Genomic DNA, 13,925 nt, shown 5'->3' on the forward strand with positions numbered 1-13,925 from the left:
ACCTATTATTTTAAATACTCTCATTGAATTCTTGTTGCCAGGGATTCCATTTATCTTCTAGGATGCCAATAAGGCTTTATATTTGCAAGTCTGAAATATCCCTAATTGGGGATGAGCAAAAGACATGTCAACAGCATGTCATTGTCACAGAAGAATGAACAGTACGCCATGATTAGCAGGACTACTTTTATTTATTATTCATCATGCACTAAGCTCCAGAGATCCCAGGCTCAGTTCTGCCTATCAGCACTACATAAGCACAGATGACCCTTGTCTCCTGCAGATCTCAGGATAGCTGTGAGGCTCAGGGACAATGAACTATTCTGTGAAGCGACAAGCCATGCCCCTGCCAGAAAATCAGAACAGCTGGTAAGGACGCTTTTAAGAGGATCCTCACAGGTTCTACAATGAACTCTCTACAGAAGCCTGACTGGGGGAGGGACTGGTTCAGAGACTATATCTAAGGGAGAAATGTTCTTTGTGAAGGGAGCCTACTTACCTTCTAGCAGAAAACTGGGCGAAGAAGGGAGAAGGCAAGAAGAGTTGCTTCTCCTATGGATACTGACAAACCCAGTACTCACAGGAAGGGTTAGATGTGATTCAAGGGGATACATTCAGGATTGTTAGTTAGTTTTCCAAAGATCTATATCTCTCTTACTGCTGTTTAAGATTTAAGTGCCTGTGGTTAAGCAATTCCTTTGCTAAGCCTGCACTTGTTGCTTACCTGCCATATTGTTCCCAAAGAGGTCAGTTGAGAGGCTCAACATGCCCACAGCAAGGTGGAATGCTGAGGGAGCGAGTCAAAGCAACTGGGGCTAAGAAGAATGGGGACAGCTCACTTACAAGGTCCTACTGCCTGAGAGGCATATCCAACATGTGGTCTGCAGGCGGGGAAATGTGCCTGTGCAATCCAGAAGTCAAAACAGTGACCAGTCACTAGCCAGAACCAGTGTGCTTAGAAGCGGGTGGGAGCTATTGTTTGAGTCCCCTCAGAACAGTTTGGTGTCCATCCAGAGAGGGGGAATGGGCCAGGTAGTGACACCTGGCATTGAAATGATAGAGTTGTTGTTCTTGTTACGTATAGCCATAAATGATCTACAACTGATAGGTGCAGGGTTTGGTGGGTTGCAGTGGGTAAAGTCCCCAGGGGAGGTACAAGGAGAAGATCACTTTATATTTGAGGGTCTAAAAAGTAGAGTTCCCCATGAAGATGTGGCATGGCAGTGGAGTGGCTAAGCCACATCTGAATGGCATTATGACCTGGTGCGCACGGTTGCCAAAGAGAATGAAGCAGGATCAGCTTTGAGTGGCATTGTGATCTCTAGTGCCAAGTTCTAATGACACTCAAATTTGGCCAGAGACCCTGTGAACCAGGTCACACTATTGTTATGATTGCTAGTGAGTGTGGTGTGCATAAAAGTGGGCAGCACACACCATACACTTCATACTACCACAAGTTTAACCTAATTAAAATACAAACCAAGGGCTTCACACCACACTAAACTTTCATCTTCAGAAGCCAAGGGCCAGGTTAATTAAATAACTTAGTCATTATATTTCATTTTGTTTTTGTGGTATTTGCCACATATTCTATATGTCAGCATGGCACAAAGTCAATACTAGTGCTTTACAAGAGATGCAAGTTGGCAACTCTTTGCCACTATGCTTTTAAAAAAATAATTTTATACTTTTTAAACTGTTATTTATAGGCACACCTAACAAAGGATACATACCAAAAAAGTCACAGGCAGTTTGATGAAAGATGTCATCCAATTTCCAATTACATCAATGGAAAAACTTGGCTACTGATGCCAAAGAGAGTTAGATTAGGCTCCAAGTCTGCTATTATGTCTTTGGGGATCTGTGAGTCACAAAAATAGCTTTCTTCTGCTTACGTACTTATATGGGCCCCAGGACCATAGTATCCAAGTGCTTTCCAGGTATTTATCATCACCCTGCCGCCGTGAGACATAAGCTTTTCTTATTGGATTGCATCTGTCACAGTTCAGATCAACTGTAGCCGTATTTCCATCTTATGATCCAACAAAGCCAACCACTCTAAGCCTTCTGGCTCCTCAGCAATCACCTTTCTTGAGCAGAGACCTCAGTCTCTCTCCCTCTTGACTGGAGGGGTTTCCAGACTTCACAGTTTTCTGCCTACACTGTGAGTTGCCTAGTAAGTCACACTGCCTTGATAGCCAGCAACTAGACTTTACTTTTTCTCCAGATGTAATAAACAGCATAATTGCCCACAGTAAAGTTATCACACATTTAAGTTGAAGCAAGCATATTCACTCTGAAGGAGAAAAATCGTGCAGTGCAAACTTTAAAAACAACAGAGCCTATACACAGGCTAATAAGCTTACCAGAGATCACCCTCAAGACCAAAAGGACTTTGTTGGGTGTCAATACTTCAAACCTCACCCAGGGATTTTTATGTGGATACAAAAACAGCTTTTTGCTCAGAATAAGAGCACATATAGAGAGCCTGTGATAGGCATAAACAAACTAAGCAATTGCTCAGGGCTGTTGAAGGTCCCTCCCATTAATTATTAGTATGTGTTGGGGTAGACCAAAATATTCCTGCTTAAGGGCCCTAGTGAACTAGTAACTAGCTGCACTGCGTAGATTAACATTTTCTTTATATGGCTCAGGTCTTTGATCTTCAGATACTGACTAGGAAATCAGTCATAAGAACATAAGAACGGCCGTACTGTGTCAGACCAAAGGTCCATCTAGCCCAGTAGCCTGTCTGCCGACAGTGGCCAGTACCAGGTGCCCCAGAAAGGGTGGACCGAAGACAATGATCAAGCGATTTGTCTCCTGCCATCCTTCTCCAGCCTCTGACAAACAGAGGCCGGGGACACCATTTCTATCCCCTGGCTAATAGCCTTTTATGGACCTAACCTCCATGAAATTATCTAGCTTCTCTTTAAACTCTGTTATAGTCCTAGCCTTCACAGCCTCCTCTGGCAAGGAGTTCGACAGATTGACTACACGCTGTGTGAAGAAGAACTTTCTTTTATTAGTTTTAAACCTGCTACCCATTAATTTCATTTGGTGTCCTCTAGTTCTTCTATTATGGGAACTAATAAATAACTTTTCTTTATCCGCCCTCTCCACACCACTCATGATTTTATAGACCTCTATCATATCCCCCCTCAGTCTCCTCTTTTCCAAACTGAAAAGTCCCAGTCGCTTTAACCTCTCCTCAGATGAGACCCGTTCCAAATCCCTAATCATTTTAGTTGCCCTTTTCTGAACCCTTTCCAAGGCCAAAATATCTTTTTTGAGGTGAGGAGATCACATCTGTACACAGTATTCAAGATGTGGGCGTACCATAGTTTTATACAGGGTCAGTAAGATATTCTGTGTCTTATTTTCTATCCCTTTCTTAATAATTCCTAGCATCCTATTTGCCTTTCTGACTGTCGCCGCACACTGTGTGGAAGTTTTCAGAGAACTATCCACAATAACTCCAAGATCTCTTTCCTGATTTGTCATAGCCAAATTAGCCCCCATCATACTGTACGTATAGTTGGGGTTATTTTTCCCGATGTGCATTACTTTACACTTAACATACAATGTCAGATAATGGTTCTTTCCTCCTCTTTTCCGGGAGCTTCAAATGTCTTGGTCCAGAGGCAAGAATCTGCATTCCCTGTTTCCCGGGTGTTCCTAGAAATCCCACTTAACTTTGTCCCAGAAATGCCTTCTTATCTGGCATGTTGTTTAAAATAGTCCTTTGAAGAGCCTAACACAGCCTAAGATTTACAATGACCACCTCTCCCCATTAGAAATGCTACATACAATTCCAACTAAGTGGTTTAAATTGAATATAGTAAGGGCATGTAAAGATTATGCTATCACAGCTATGGCAATTTCCTGCAGTGTCTCAGATACTACAGTGATGTGGTCTACAAAAAGCTCTCAAGTGAAAAAAATTAATTGGATGGATTTTAAAACAGGAGACAAGCAAAAGTCTTCTCACAAGCCAGTTTTATATTTCAGTTATACCACTGGAAGGTCATCCTTTTCTTATGCTATTGAACTTTGATATACTTTCAGTATGGGCCTGATCCAAAGCTCTCTAAAGTCAACATGAGTCTTTTTTTTTATTTCAGTGGATTTAGGATGTGGTCTTATATGGGTGCTTGTAGGATAAATATGAAATTAATGAATTAGGGTTAAGGAAAGTGTGTATATGTGCATGCATGCATTGTAAAGAAAAGCCCTGACTAGCAAGTGAAAAGAAAGACCTTAAAAATAAAGAGTTATAAGACCAGAAGGAATTAAGTATGGAAGATGTCTGGCTCACATGAAACAATGGGAAGTTCATGGAGGATAGCTCTGTCAATGTGTATTAGCCAGGATGAGCAGGGATGGTGCTTCTGGTCTGGTGCCAGAAGCTGGGAATGGATGATAGTAGGGGATAGATAGATCACTTAGGGTGTGTCTAGACTACATGCCTTTGGCGACAGAGGCATGTAGATTAGGCTACTTGACATAGGGAAATGAAGTAGCGATTTAAATAATCGCCGCTTCATTTAAATTTAAATGGCTGCCGCGCTGTGCCGATCAGCTGTTTGTCGGCTCAGCACACTAGTCTGGACACTCTGCGGTCAACATCAAAGGCATTTGTCGACCTCCCCGGTATGCCTCGTGGGATGAGGTTTACCAGGGAGGTCAACAAATGCCTTTAACAAATGCCTTTACCGGGGAGGTCACCAGAGGCATGTAGTGTAGACATACCCTTAATGATTGCCTGTTGTGTTCATTCCCTGTGGGACATCTGGCATTGATCACCCATTGGGGTATCACCCATCTGGCATTGATCACCCATTGATCACCCATCTGGTATTGATCACCCAGACAGGATATTGGGGTAGGTATAACTTTGGTCTGACCCAGTATGGCTGTTCTTATGTTCTAAAAAGCAGGCTTTTGACCAATAGGTGAGATTGCAGGTGGCTTTAAATAAGATAAAGAGAACATATCTTAAGATAAGCCATCATGACTCTTCTCACCCCACTTAACAATGTTACCTCAAAAAATTAGGTCCTATGTGAACCCAAGGGTTCAATCACAAACCTGTCACCTAGTGTGCTGATCATATCACTGAGCCCTCCTGTCTACCATCTGGGGCACCCCACTACCCTGTCCTGCTAAGCCAGAAGCTCTGGTCTGTCCCAGACCAAGGCACAGACTTGAGGTAACACCCCCTCACCTCCCAACAGAGCAACACAGACACTGAACCAGCTCAGTTCTGCGAGGGCTCAGCTACAGGGTCTCATCAGCACCCAGATATACAATCTCAATGTGGACCAAAACCCAGATAAATCCATCTTTCTCTGTATAAAAAGTTTTACACAAAGAAAGCTCATAAGTTCACTCTCTTTCTCAATGAGAGATATGCACAGTTGTGACTCTCCAAAGGTAACAATTATTTATACTGGGTCTGATAATAAACAAAAGTGTTTTTATTAAGTATAAAAAAGTAGGATTTAAGTGACTGTGAGTGAAAACAGATAGATCAAAGCAAGTTGCTAAGCCAAAATAAACATTCTGTTTGTGTGAAATGGATTGTTCTTTCCTAAGTATAGTACTTTGCATTTGTCCTTATTAAACTTCATCCTATTTACCTCAGACCATTTCTCCAGTTTGTCCAGATCATTTTCAGTTATGGCCCTCTCCTCCAATGCAATTGCAACCCCTCCCAGCTTGTATTATCTGCAAACTTAATAATCGTATTCTCTATGCCATCATCTAAATCATTGATGAAGATATTGAACAGAACTGGTACCAAAACAGACCCCTGCAGAACCCCACCTGTTATGCCTTTCCAGCATGACTGTGAACCATTAATAATTATTCTCTCAGAATGATTATCCAGCCAATTATGCACCCATCTTATAATAGCCCCATCTAGCTTGTATTTCCCTAGTTTATTGATAAGAAGATCATGCAAGACCATATCAAATGCTTTACTAAAGTCTAGGTATACTACATCCACCACTTCTCCCTTATCCACAAGACTTGTTATCCTATCAAAGAAAGCTATCTGATTGGTTTGACATTATTTGTTCTTTATAAATGCTTACTGTTACCTATCACCTTATTATCTTCCAGATGTTTGCAGATGGATTCCTTAATTATTTGCTCCATTATCTTTCCTGGCACAGAAGTTAAACTGACTGGTCTGTAGTTTCCTGGGTTGCAATTTCAAAAGCAGCTGAAGACAAAAGACTGATAACTTTCCATTCCTAAATCACTTTCCCCAGGGCAGGAATCTTTTGTTCACAAGTCCCCATCCTCATGGAAAAATACCAGATTCAAGATAGATTCCAGCAGCAGGTGGCATGGTCACATATCTTTGTAAGACCAACCACAGTTTGGGCTTACAGGAAAAACAAAGCCATTTACAGATCATTGTCTTGATCATTGGGCCATTAAGTTCTTTAAGTTCCACTAATGGCTTTCACTAGAAGACCTATATTAATAAAACTGATTTACACTTACTATTTCTAACTTCACATGCAAGAATGCTAACTGCATACAAATAGACAAATTCAGCAGACTGTAACTTTAAAAATTGTGTCACATGAAGCATGTTCAAGTTATGAAAGTATTTTCAGGTTATGTATATTCATAAACAAATTTTCAGAAAGCATGGGGGGCCCTGTGATATGAGGGGAAAAAATACTATTGGTCCCAAGAAGAGGGGAAAAGATAAGAAGGAAAGGCCTTAAGGAGAAAGGAGGTTGTAAACCTTATCTTAAACAAGACTGGAAGCCAGGGCTGGCCTTAGGGCTGGGTGATCTGAGCCCTGCAGCCAGAGGAGCGCCGCAAAGGACTCAGATCCTGCCCCTTCCCTTGGCTCTTTTTTTCTGCTAGCAGGCAGTTTATTCTCTTTCCCCTAACCCCTTTCTCCCCCCCCCCCCACCAGCTGAGTTCCATCCCACCCCTCCCCTAGAGCCAGGCATGGGGACTTCAGGGAACAGTTTGGCTACATCTACATTGGCAGCTGCTTGCACAAGAACTCTTTTGTGGAAGAGTTCTTGTGCAAAAACTCTTCCACAAGAGAGCATCTACACTGCCATGTGCTTTTGCGCAAGAGCATCCATGGCAGTGTGGATGCTCTCCTGTGCAAACAAGCTCTGATGGCCACTTTAAATATAGGGGCTTCTTGCGCAAGAAATTCATGTTGCCTGTCTACACTGCCCTTTTCTGGAAAAGCTCTTGCGCATGAGGGCTTATTCCTCATGGGGAGAGGAATAACTCTTCTGGACGAAGCCCTGTTTTACAACGCCGTACTGTAAATTTACTTCTGGAAGAACGCTCGTTCAGTGTAGACAGCCAGCAAGCTTTTGCGGAAGAACGGCTATTCTTGCACAAGAAGCTGCCAGTGTAGATGTAGCCACATGTGTGTGTGAGAGAGAAGGAGAGGGAACCAAGCTGGGGGTGGCTGCAACAGATATGGGGCTAGGAAGGGAAAGGAAAATATTATGCACAGAATAGTTAATTTTGTGGTGCCAAATGCCCTCAGGAATATGGGGTGCTGGACACTTTTGGGGTGCTGGGCAGTGTGGGGGTCTGCGAGCAAAGAGATTCATGGTGATCTCTCCTAGTGAGGGGCCACTGGGAAAAAGGGTCACTGGACATAAGGTGCTGGGTGATTCTGGGCAGGGAGGCAGTGTGATAGGCACACTGGCAAGTCAGGACTGGGGTTGGAGGTACAGGTGGGAAGGAAGTGCAGAGGTTGGGGTGAAGGTTGCAAAATGCTTGGGTGGTTAAGGGCACAGTGTAGAAGTTAGGGGGCAGGAGTTAATGGCAAAGGGGGCATGGAATGATGTCCCAGGGGTGGGGAAGTCCATGGCAGCCAAGGAAAATGGTGGGCACCATTCATGGGAAGGCGGGCAGGGAGCACCAGAATAAAAGTTTGCCCAGGGCACCATTTTTTCTAAAGCCAGCCCTGCTGGAAACATGGGTGAATTGTCTCAAATTGACTTTTTTAGTTGAAGTCAGTGATTGGAAATGACATTACTTGTTTGTTAAAGAGTATAAAAAGTAAACTCTGCAAGGATTCATTGTTAATACCTGTCTGACCACACTAGAGCCAACCAAGATGGGTCTAAATCCATCTGTAAGCATCTTGATCAAATGCTCATAAATGTTTTGTTACTATTTGGATGTAGTGAATTACTTATTAAACTTTAGAACAATTGTAGAAATGCCATTTGGTCTTTGGTTTTAATAAGGGAATTAATGGTTACATTAGCGCTGTGGTAATTCCCTGTATAAATAATAGTAATTCCATTAGTGAATAACAAACATGTCTAGGACTGAAGAGCTTAATCCTTCCTGATCCTGCTCTGTAGTTCTAGGGTATTACAGGAATCACCCAGTAGCATTATTATTAGGCAGTTATTGGGAGCAAGAGGGTTGGTTGGTTGTTTTTCTGAATGTTACCAGATACTGTCCTTCCATATCAGATAAGAGCTAGAAGAATTGAGTAAGAGCCTCTGATTGATGCATAGGTTGGGGAAGACACATTTCTAAGAAGGAAAATAAACTTCTATTTCTTCTACCCCTCCAAAAAAGTAACTTGAACGTTTTATGCATTTGTTTTTTATTATTGATAGAACAATTTTCTACTAAACTGGCCAATCAGTTTGACAAACCCAATCCTGTTGCTCACAAGCAGATAAAATTTTGTCCTGTTGCATGATGGAGCATAAATTTTAAAGGTGGAAGAAGGCATTTTAAATAATAAACTTCTGCATTTCAAGTGTGCTTTCTTAAGTTGAAGATATATGGTAAGGAAATGCTGTTTTCTCTCAGAATTGGCCTCTGTAGCTATTTTGCTATCTACAGCAGGGACACTTTAGCAAGCTGCCTTTTTTCCTATCTTCAATCCAGGGAGTTCTGAAAGCCATTATATAAAGTGACCTAATCAGTGCGTAAAATTAAAGTTGGTACAATATTATTTTCTTCCTCTTCCGTGTGTGTGTAAGTAGCACACAAAGTAGAAACTTCCCAGAAATATTTTAATCATCCCCCTTTAGGAACTGGGGAAGACATTTTAAAACATCAAAAGCACTATTTTCAAAATTTGCTACAACTCCTTCAAATCAGAAAATAAGGAACATATGCTATAGCTTTGTGAAGAGCAAAAACCACTATCATGTCTTTCTTTTTATCACAGAAGATCTGCAAATTTGCAGTGGACTTCCTCATATGACTGAATGAGCAGAAAATAAAGCAAACAACACTTCTGATCTCAACTTTTTTAGATTTTAGAACCAGTCTTGAATTAAGGTTCTGAAATGTTCAGATTCATGTTTTTATTTATGTAAATAAAAGAGACAGGCATCCACTTTACATAAGAATGGCCATACTGGGTCAGACCAAAGGTCCATCTCGCCCAGTATCCTGTCTGCTGACAGTGGCTAATGCCAGGTGCCCATAAGGAATGCACAAAATAGGTAATCATTAAGTTGTTTAGATATCTTTGTTGTTTAGATCACGGCTGACACAGTGTGCTCTGTCATTGGAACTTTACTTGTACTGTCCTAATCAAATATGGAAATAATTCTAATTGAAGGCATATAGTTGTTCTCTGTGAGCAGGAAAACATACTTGAGGCAAACTTACTGGATATCTTATGGTCAGGGAATCTATTCTTACAAGATTTGCTACCCAGCCTCACAGACTGAAGATGTTCGGGTCATTCAGGTAGTTCAGAAAATCATCTGAAACTCTCCTGAACTGAATCTGAACCCTGATTTTTGTATTGTTACCCTGCCAGCAGTTCTCAATTTCCTCTTAGAGTGCTAGTCTGTCTGAATTCATTATGCCAAATCTGTCTTCACCATTACAACTCCAAGTAATTGTCAGCTGACGGTCAGGGCAGTGTGTGTGGGTGTGTCTCCTAAGTCTTTAGCTGCTAAGACACGAAGTCTCATCGCAGCGGGCAGCCCAGAAGGCTGAAAGGAGCCCCGAGAGTTTAACGTCCGTGACTTTACTGCTAGGACCGAGGTCCCGTCGCAGAGGGTAGCCAAACAGGCTAACAGACACCCCAGTGTGTAGGAAGAGCTTATTACACTTCAGATTTTAGCTGCTAGAACACGGGGGGGAGGGGGGGGGGAGTTCCTTCGCAGCGGGCAGCCCAGGAAAGGCTGAGAAGTGCCCCAGTGGACCCTGTCACCTGGGAGTGACACAGATCCAAACGCCCAAGCTCTTCCTATAACTGTCCCTTTAGACCGGCTGAAGTTCTTTTAAATTGTGCTTGGTTCTGTTACAGCAACTGAACGAGTCAGGTTAAAGCTTAAACAGTTACAGGTTTATTGAGGAAGCTTATAAATCATATGGTTGCAATGGCTATTGTTCTATTTCTTAACTGCTAGCAAAATATAGATCTTAAAAATGGTTACAAAGAAGATAAAGATAGGAAAACAGAAATAATAGTACCAAGTAACAGCTTAATCTTAAAAGAGCTCTAAGTCTGTGTATACTTAAGACAGAGGACCACATCCAGGTACAATTTTTACCCCCTTCTGTGCCTCTTGACTCCAGCGTGTCAGGCCAGGGCCGGTCCCTCAATTCCTAGGAAAGACGAAAATACGAGGTGGGCGTCCCCATAGAACCTTGGGAGGTCAAACACCTAACCCGACCAGCAGGTAGAGGGTAGAATGACACTCAAAAGAGAATGTGCTGCTGTACCACCTTTATACTCATGGGGTCACGTATTTCTCTTTCTTATCTGTCATGCCAAATGGGGCTGGTCTGTCTTTTGTGAGACCAGTTCTTACAAGGGAGTTGTGAACTTAATTTACACTTGTAAGAGTGATAACTAAATTGGAATTACTGGGGATTCTTTTCTCAGTGGGAAATTCCTCTCCCAGGGACTGTGTGTGTGTTCGAATCAACATGGGTGCCAGCCGGGGCAGTTCTTGCAGCCTCGAGGCCAGCTTATTGACTTAATCGCTCTCTCTCTCCACATATCTGTTTTTTCAGCTTCTCAGGATCAGATGAGCCAGCATAGACTATGCTGATTTTACTGCTCCTTCTCTGCCCTGCATGCTTCAGAGAGGCAAATAAGATGGATGATATAGGGGGTTAGTCTGTCTGGCTACAGTAATGGAACCAGGTAATGGAACAGAGCATGCATTCACATATAATAATAATAAAAAATGGAGATACACCTATGTCATAAACTGGGAGGAACCTTGAGTCCACTCCCCTGCTCTCACAACAGGACCAAGTACCATCCCTGACAGATTTGCCCACATCCCTAAACAAACAGACCCCTCAAGGATTAAACTCACAGTCCTGGGTTTGGTAGACCAGTGCTCAAGCCACTGAGCTATCCCTCCCCCACAACTAACAGAACCACTCCAGAGTCCAGGTAGTTTAAAGCAGGCCTTTTATGTTGGCTTGCAAAGGATATACTCTAAGTAAACAGTCCAGAACATGAAGAAGCAGTAGTGCAGCTCAGATAGTTGCATATAAAACAACTCAAGTACAGATTAAACAAAATCACAAGGAAAATGTCTGTAACTCGGAATCTGGTGAAAAAAGGCGGTCAGACAGTTTTTGTGGCGAACCAAAGAGACTGTGCAGGGCCTTTCACTACATCACTTTTTCTTTTTTAATTTAAATTGGTTTGTCCTTATGGGAAGCTTCTGAACACTTAAGAGGAATTGAAATACCTTCCTCATTCTTAAGAGTTATACTGACAATAGGAGCAATCTGATAAAAATGCAGAGGCTCTGGGTTTTCAGATGTGGAAGCCAGCACAATCCTACCAGGGCTGAGAATTACATTGTCCGTCAGCTCTCAGGGTGTGTTGAGGATTAGCAAGCCAAATGGATAAAGTATTCATGATAATATGATATACATATCTGATGATTTTAAAGTGTGTGCCACATCCTCCGTAATGGCTAGTCAGTGTAAAAGAAATAATTGTCTGCTAATACTGCTAGCTTGTAGAGTTATCATCTTTCGCTCAAATGTTAGATGTCCATACTTTGGTACCGAGGGTCCCATGCTGATGATTTGTGTTGGCAATCGTTATTTTTAAATTAGATGAAAATTTGTATCTTTGTCTCAGAGGTAAACCATCGCTCCCTTTGGTATCTAAGCCCTGATTGAAGTTATGCACCCTCCGGTCTTACTCCCCCATTTAAAAAAACAACACATTTCATTAATGTTTAATAAATACATAAAAATAAAAGTTTAAATAAAAATAAAACTGAGAACAACCATTTAATGATACCATATAATAAAATTGTACTAGTAAAACCACCCAGGTTTTCTGATTGAAAATTTACAAAACCACTTGTTCGTTTCATTCTTATTAGACTGAAGGCCAGTTCCTGCTCCGAATAATGCCACTTCTACAGGATCAGGATTGGACCCAAGGAGTTTGTCATATTTGTTTATTGTTAAGTTCAATACAAACTTGATAAACACTGACTAAAATTAAAAGTGTTACTTCAACCTTTAAGTTCCAACCAATGGATGTGTGGAAATGCTACTACTAGGTATTTGAGGTATTTTAGTGTTAGACGCTATGAAAACATGTTTTAGTCTTCTTGTTTGTTTAGTCAGTTTGTTTTTTGATGATTTGTTCAAAAAAAGAGGAAAATTCCACACTGGTGCATGTGGTTAAAGTGCAGTTCATAGGAGGTCTGACCTTAGTGACTGAATAAACAAGGGGAAAGTTTTTAAAGCTAGCAGATGGTGTAATATTTCACATATCAGGCTCAAAGGATCTTAAAGTGAAGTAAAGGGAATGTTATGGCTAAGGGCATTATATTTTATAGAAGTCAGAGACAGAATGGTTTCCTTTTCGATTGGGAAGCCAGCTGTAAATTTATGACAATTTCTTAGAGGCCAATGGACTTAGTGAATCCTTTCAGTTGACTGGTTCATGAAGCTTTCACCCAATGAGGAAAAAACTAACAACCTCATGGGACTGTATAGTGTGTGTCAGAAGACAATGTAGAGTAAATTAAAAAACAAAACAAAACAAGAAAGCTTGACAACTCCATTAAGTTTAGAAAGATAAGGATTATAAATAAAGTCCATTGACATCCATACCCAGCACAAGGTTGGTGTATCAATGAAAAGGCTAGTGTTTAAGGCTAAGACATGACTATCTGTGCAAGAATGCTCTGGATGTGTGGTATCAGCTAGAGCCATCCCTTGGGTATAGCAAATCAGGGCAACCGCCCTGGGCCCTGCCCTCTGGGGACACCAAGCTTTTATAAAATGGGGACTGTTCTGATATTTAGCCCTTGGTGCCGTATCTGATTGATGTACATTTGTCATAATATTCAGGTGAGAAGGTAGGCGGGCGAGCGGGGTGAGGAGGCAAATGGCAGGAGAGTGGCAGGAAGGAGGGCATGAAGAAATAGGTAGACAGGTGGATGTTGAGGAGAGCAGTGGTTGGGCAAATGGGAGAGGTGTGCTGGATGGATGGCAAGAAGACTAGAGGTGAGGCGAGCAGCGGGCAGGTGGGTGAGGAGGCGAGTGGCAGATGGGAGGGTGGTAAGAAGGTGTGCTGGGCAGAAGGTGAGGAAACTAGCAGGAAGGCTCATTTGTCCTGGACCCTGCACCCACCCCAAGGACAGCCCTGACCTCAGTATAGAACAGAAACAAAGGAAATGACTTAGGAGTCCATTAGTTTGGATAAAGTAATTGCACACCCTTACTCTACTTTGTCTTAATTTTCAGAATCAATCCTTTTTGTGTTTCTGAAACTGTTCAGAATCCCTTTCCCAAATAGAAAACTCAAAACATTCCATTAGAAATATTCTACAACGCTCATCTCCATGACGTCTGAGCACTAACACACGGCTAAGAAATGGGGAGTATCATTATCCCTCAGACATAGACATACGGCAAAACTGAGGCATAGC

At 41.9% G+C, this 13,925-nt stretch overlaps 1 long non-coding RNA gene across 1 annotated transcript; it reads left to right on the forward strand.

The window, feature by feature from the left end:
* Positions 1 to 258: 258 nt before the first annotated feature.
* LOC142829977 (uncharacterized) lies at positions 259 to 12,501 on the forward strand. The gene is made up of 3 exons (XR_012904958.1): positions 259 to 369; positions 11,017 to 11,149; positions 12,363 to 12,501. It is a non-coding gene; the product is annotated as an uncharacterized LOC142829977 (long non-coding RNA).
* Positions 12,502 to 13,925: the final 1,424 nt, after the last annotated feature.

The sequence above is a fragment of the Pelodiscus sinensis genome, chromosome 6 (assembly GCF_052426305.1).
Source record: "Pelodiscus sinensis isolate ZL-2025 chromosome 6, ASM5242630v1, whole genome shotgun sequence".
In the NCBI taxonomy this organism is placed as follows: domain Eukaryota; kingdom Metazoa; phylum Chordata; order Testudines; family Trionychidae; genus Pelodiscus; species Pelodiscus sinensis.